The sequence below is a fragment of the Sturnira hondurensis genome, unplaced genomic scaffold, assembly GCF_014824575.4.
Source record: "Sturnira hondurensis isolate 20B ecotype Veracruz unplaced genomic scaffold, ASM1482457v3 Scaffold0021214, whole genome shotgun sequence".
NCBI lineage: Eukaryota > Metazoa > Chordata > Mammalia > Chiroptera > Phyllostomidae > Sturnira > Sturnira hondurensis.
In genome coordinates this window covers 10,572,040-10,578,039 of record NW_028093845.1, presented here as the reverse complement: position 1 = coordinate 10,578,039, position 6,000 = coordinate 10,572,040, and the positions used below count along the sequence as shown (strand labels likewise).

The 6,000-nt window shown below is 39.6% G+C and overlaps 1 pseudogene; it reads left to right on the top strand.

Annotated features, from left to right (window-relative positions):
- The window catches only part of LOC118977146 (putative malate dehydrogenase 1B), a 54,932-nt pseudogene that overhangs the window by 7,948 nt on the left and 40,984 nt on the right, over positions 1-6,000 (top strand).

Below are 6,000 nucleotides of genomic sequence, written 5' to 3'. Positions count from 1 at the left end.
TATGCACCCCAATGTTCATAGCAGCACAATTTACAATAGCCAAGAATTGGAAGCAACCTAGGTGCCCGTCAGTAAATGAATGGATCAAAAAACTATGGTACATATACACAATGGAATTTTATGCTGCAGAAAGAAAGAAGGAGCTCCTACCTTTTGCAACAACATGGATGGAACTGGAAAGCAGTATGCTGAGTGAAATAAGCCATGTGTTGAAGGACAAATACCATATGATCTCACCTCGAACAGGAAGCTAAGCAACAAAACAAACAAGCAAGCAAAATATAACCAAAGACACTGAAATAGAGAACAGGCTGACAGTGACCAGAGGGGAGAGGGTAGGGAATTTCAGGGGAAATAAGGGAGGGATTTAGAGGAAGCTATATAAAGGATACATGGACAACAACTGAGAAGGGTGGAAATGGGAGGGAGGGGGGAGGATGGGGGTGGTATGGGATGGGAGTAATAGACAGAAAACTGTACTTGAAAAATAATTAAATAAAAAAATTGGAAAAAAAAGAATAAAAGGCTGTAAAACTCCAATTAAAAAATAATATTATAATCAAAAGAAAAAGAAAAAAGAAGAAAAAGAAAGAACTCAGCAATTTGAATTGTCCACATGGATCATAAAAATGGATTTGTCTAAGGGAGAATGACCCAAGGCATTTACCATAAAATACACAGAAAATCGCTAACATTGTTCTGCTAATGTACATTAATTTCTACTATATTGATGTACTCAGTTACCCTCATGTTTTCACTTCTCTGGTGTGTTCCAGGCAAACAAAAATCTCTCAATAAATGTTAGTAAATGAATAAACACAAGATCGAATGAATGATCTGTTTATTTATCATTAGGGTCAGGGCTCTTGCTGAATCCCCTGTTTGCACTCAAAGGGGATTCCTCTGAAAGGAGGAGAGACCGTGCCTGTCTGCCACCTGACTGTGAAGCCCCTGGTCTAAGCTAATTCTGCAGCAACAAGTGCCATGTGGACGGGGAAGACAGACATACAGATGCTGCCTGCATGCATCAAGGGACCGAATTGCCACCACATCCCATTGTTAAATTTATTGCTGACAGTGTAATTAATTGGCTGACTCCTTGTTTTTAAATTGGTCCCCCTCCATGGACAGCTGTGCTGGGGGTTGGACTAATTGTGCCTTTGACAGCAGTGAGCTCCACAGGTGCAGTGCTGCAGCGGAGGCTTCAGGAGGGCAGCCCTTTGGACTGCACAGAAACCCAGGCTCACTCTCTCCCCAGGCTGCTGGCAGGCTCCCCATCGCCCACGAAGCGCACAGCAGTTTTTGAGTGTTTTTCTGTTTCAGGTATGTACAATGAGAAAAAAAATCATTTCTTAGTTTTCTATGCTAGTGAGAATGTCTTAAATGTAGACTGAAATATCACCTTTAATAATCACTGGAGAAAAAGATTGCAATAATTCCATCAGATGTTATTCACATTACCAAATGAAAAGAGCAGCTAGAGGTACTGTGGGGGCATCAAAAAGCAGATTTAATTCATCTCTGAGTTCAGTAATCGAGTCTGTGTTTTCATTTCTATACCATGGAGAATGATCTTTATTTTATAATCTAAACACACACACACACACCTCTAGGACTCATATGATGGGGATTAGTAAAATAATGCTTGCAAAATATTTTACATCAAAGAATTCTAAAGCTATTTTGACAGGGAGAATGACCAGCGCATCAAGCATGGGCTTATCAAATAGTAACGCCCAACTGAATCCATGGCACAGGCAAGGATCTTTCTCCTGGACTCATGGCCCCTCTTTCTCTACCTGTAACCTGGGAATCAGCGCCCATCACTGACCCCACTTCCACCTGACTGTAGTCTCAGGAAGGTCACGTGACAGCTCCCTTCCGTAGGGTTTAATCCAGAAAAGAAGAGGGCTGAACACAGTGAATCTCAAAACTTCTGCGACTCTATCTGAATATTGAGACAAATAATAATTTTAATGTAATTATTCAATTTTTAATAATGAATAAAATATGTGAATATACAATGTAAGGGGTATGCATTAACCAAAAATGCAAGTAACTGTTGACTTTTTCGTTATCTATCACAAATATCAGTGTCGATGAGTTGACTGTTTTCTTATGAAAAAGTTCCTACATTTCCTTTTTTGATTTGCTCATTTTCCATTCTGTATTCCAAGGCGGACCAATAGATTGCAATGAAATCAGGTTAAACATTGATCTTTCGCCCTGACATTGCATTAACTTTTCTAATAAACATCTTCACTGTGTCAGCCAGGACTGTGTTTACATATTGAGCCCAGCAGCCAATTGTCTGGCTTCTCTTAGGTGCTTTTGAATTCCGGAAGGAATCTTATCTGCAAGGCTAGAATCATGCATCTGCCATGCCATTCAATTTTGTATTTCAGATTAACTGCTCCTTTCCCTTCACATTCTTAAGGCCTTCTCAGAAATTTCCTTCCCAATTCACTTGGTAAGTGCCTGCTTCAGCTGTCATTCTTTAATGAATTCATGTCTCTTCTCCTATTTTGCCCATGCCGCCCTTATTATCTGGAGTGAGGATTCTGAGCTTTGACCTCTCTCCTCGTCCCGCTGCCTGAGGAGAATTGAAGGCAGACCCTCAGACCTCAAATAGTTTAGATTTTGAAGATCCAGCTTTGGCTGGGATGAAGCCAGGATTGGAGTGGAAATAAGCATTGATTTTTTTTTTAATTTACAGCCTTCTAAAAATTAACTATTTCTGTTCAGATGCAAGGGCTGAGTAAAAGTATGAACCAGTAGATGAGCCTAAACATGCCCAATAAAATCCTGTTCTTTATGTTATGAAGAGTACACGTTTAGAGATTCGCTGTCATATCTGCAAAGAGAGCCCATGCTGCTTGCTTCTTTAGAGCCTCCGGCAGAACTAACCACCAGGGGAAGAAAGGCTGCAGGAGGTGGAACAAAGCCTTCATTTCTGAATGAGTTCCTCTCCTGGAAGGCCAGGTCGGAAAGTGTGGGGCTGGGTCTCCAAAGGACATCTAATAGCTCCTTCCTAGAGACCTGGTTTAAAATTAAAAGGTGGTAATTATTGCTCAGGTGAGAAAAGGTACTCCACAGTTCCTTTATTTCAGTAAGAATAGGGAAGAAGATCTGATGAAATCTTGGGTGCCTGAGGAAATATCTTATCCACATCCATAGAATCAGATCAATCAATCAAAAATCAGTGTAGCTATAAAGAAAGATTCATTAGACTAACTCCCACCACTTGCTAAGAGGTTATCTACACCAGCCACTGTACTACATGTACGTACTTACTGCCCATCTCATGCAGAATCCTTGTAACAGCTCTATCATGTACATCTTGTTACTTATTTTATGGGCAGGAAAGAAGAGGTTATCATAGACTAAATAACTTCTTCACAGTCCCACGTCTACATACTTTAGAAGAACTACAACCCAAATTTGCCGACTCTACAATCTGTCTGGCGTTCTGTGCTCCTCCAACAGCCACACCAGCAGAGAGCAGCAGAGAACAGGGATGCAGACACTCAGGAGCCTTAGCACAGCATCCGGCAGGGCAGAGGCTCCTCCTTCCAGGAGAGAGCACTGCCCCTGCTGTCACAGTACCTTGCATAGACTGTATCAGTACTTTCAACTCAATATATTGGGGTCTGACATTTGGGCGAAGGGAGACAGAGAAGGGAAGGGAAGCGAAGGAGAGAGGAGGGGAGGGGTGAGGAACATAAAGAATAGATGTCTAAATATTGGCTCTCCCATTTTGAGCAAGTTACTGAATATCTCTTGTTCTACTTTTTTTCCCTAACAGATAGGGGTAAAACTATTCACTGTGTGAGCTTTTAAAAGGATAATAAAAACAAAAGGTTTTAGAATGAGGCTTTGCACTTACGGACACTCCTTTGTGTTTACATTTTAATCTTGTCCAACGCCACACAGCATTTTAGAGCAGAGGCCGCGGAGCTCCACACTCATGGCTCCACACGAGCCACTAGCCCATAGCTGCTGCTCCATGAGTTGATTGGAAGATACTCAGAATTACAATGATCGTAAGAGCTGTTGAATATATATTGACTGATTTTTTTAAATATCCATTTTTCATATATACTATGGTCAGCCTCTTCAGCTCTCTAGAAGAGGGCTTTTCCGTCTTCCTTCTTTTTAAAATTTACTTCTTTTTTACTTTAATTGTATTGTTTGCACTATTACAGATGTCTTATTCCCTTCCACTTTAACCACCTCCCCCTATACTCGCCCCACCTCCCCTGGCCATCACCACACTGTGTCTATGGGTTATGCATGTATGTTCTTTGATTAATCCCTTCACCTTCTCTCATCCAGTCCCCCACTATCCCACCCCCTCTGACAGCTGTCAGTCTGTTCCATATATTGCTGCCTCTATTTCTATTTTGTTTGTTTGTTTTGTTCATTAGATTCCTTGTACAAGTGAAATTATATGGTATTTGTCTTTCACTGACTAGCTTATTTCACTTAGCATAATAATCTCCAGGTCCATCCATGCTGTCACAAAAGGTAAGAAAGCATACCTTCTTTTTTACAATTATGTAGTATTCCATTGTGTAAATGTACTGCAACTTTTTTACCCACTCATCTACTGATGGGCACTTGGGCTGTTTCCAGATCTTGGCTATTGCATTTAATTCTGCTACTGAACATAGGTGTGTATATATTCTTTCAAACTGATGTTTGGGGATTCCTAGGATATATTCTTAGAAGTAGGATTGCTGAGTCAAAAGGCAGTTCCATTTTTTCTTTTTTTGAAGAAAATCCACACTGTTTTCCACAGTGGCTGCACCAGTCCACTAGGGTTCCCTTTTCTCCACACCTTTGCTTCAGGCCGAGAGAATTAGGACACATCATACAATTATACAGGTATCTCTAACAAAGGGCATGCTTCTGCTAATTGGTTGATTTTGTATTTCACAAGCAATTTCTCATGTTTATCAGTCTACAGTGAATAAGTTATTCATTTACTTACTCACTGAACAAACATAAGTAATATCTATATTATCTCAGTGACATAAATGTAAGTAAGTGAAGTCTGCCATGGAAATTTTTATAATTTAGTGATATGAGAGAGACATATGCACAAGTCAATTAATATTTAATGTGGCAACTTCTACAACTTACACAAAAAAGGATTCTGAGAACAAGGAGAACATGTAACACCTTAAAGCTTTGTTTCACTTTCTGTTACTGAAAGTTATTTCTTCCCCCAGAATTACATTCCTTTTCCATTCTTCACTCAATATTTGTCAGTGAACTTTTGACAATTTTATTTCTTTTAAAATGAGTTGTAGTTTAGAGGTTTTTACTTTTCTTTTTTTCTACTATATTTTTATTTATTTATTATTTTTAATAACATAAAACATTAAAGGAAACTTAGACTCATGAAGTAGCAAGTGCTTTTTCTTTCCACATTAAGAAAAAAACTGCACTATGAAGATCTGTCTTCCAAAAATTATGTCTCCTTTACTTTCAAATATGTAAAAAAAAAATCTGTGTCCCCTAAGAAGATACTATGTTTAGCATAAATATGTTAGCCAGGTATTTATCTTAAATTTCCCCTGCCCTCCTCAGCCTAATATGCTTACTTCTGTACTAAACTTTGTTTATCATTCAACTGTTTCCATCACATGTGTGCCAGAGTTATCTAATGTTGCAGAGCAACTTTTCCCACAACGTAGTGACTTACCATTCCGTCTCCTTTATGTGAGTGGATTGGACTCAGCTGGATGGTTTATCTGCTCCACATGGTATCAATCAGGGCAGTAGTCACCTGGGGGCTTGTTTGGGCTACAAAACCCAAGGTGCTCCATTGCATGACTGGCAGCTTTTTCTCAGAGTCGGTAGAGAACTACAGTTGTTCCTCCACTTATGAGAGTGTTATATCCTGATAAATCCACAGAAAGTTGAAAGTTCCATCATTTGAAATTAATTTACTATGCCCAACCTATAGAACACCATGGTTTAGCCTTGCCTGCC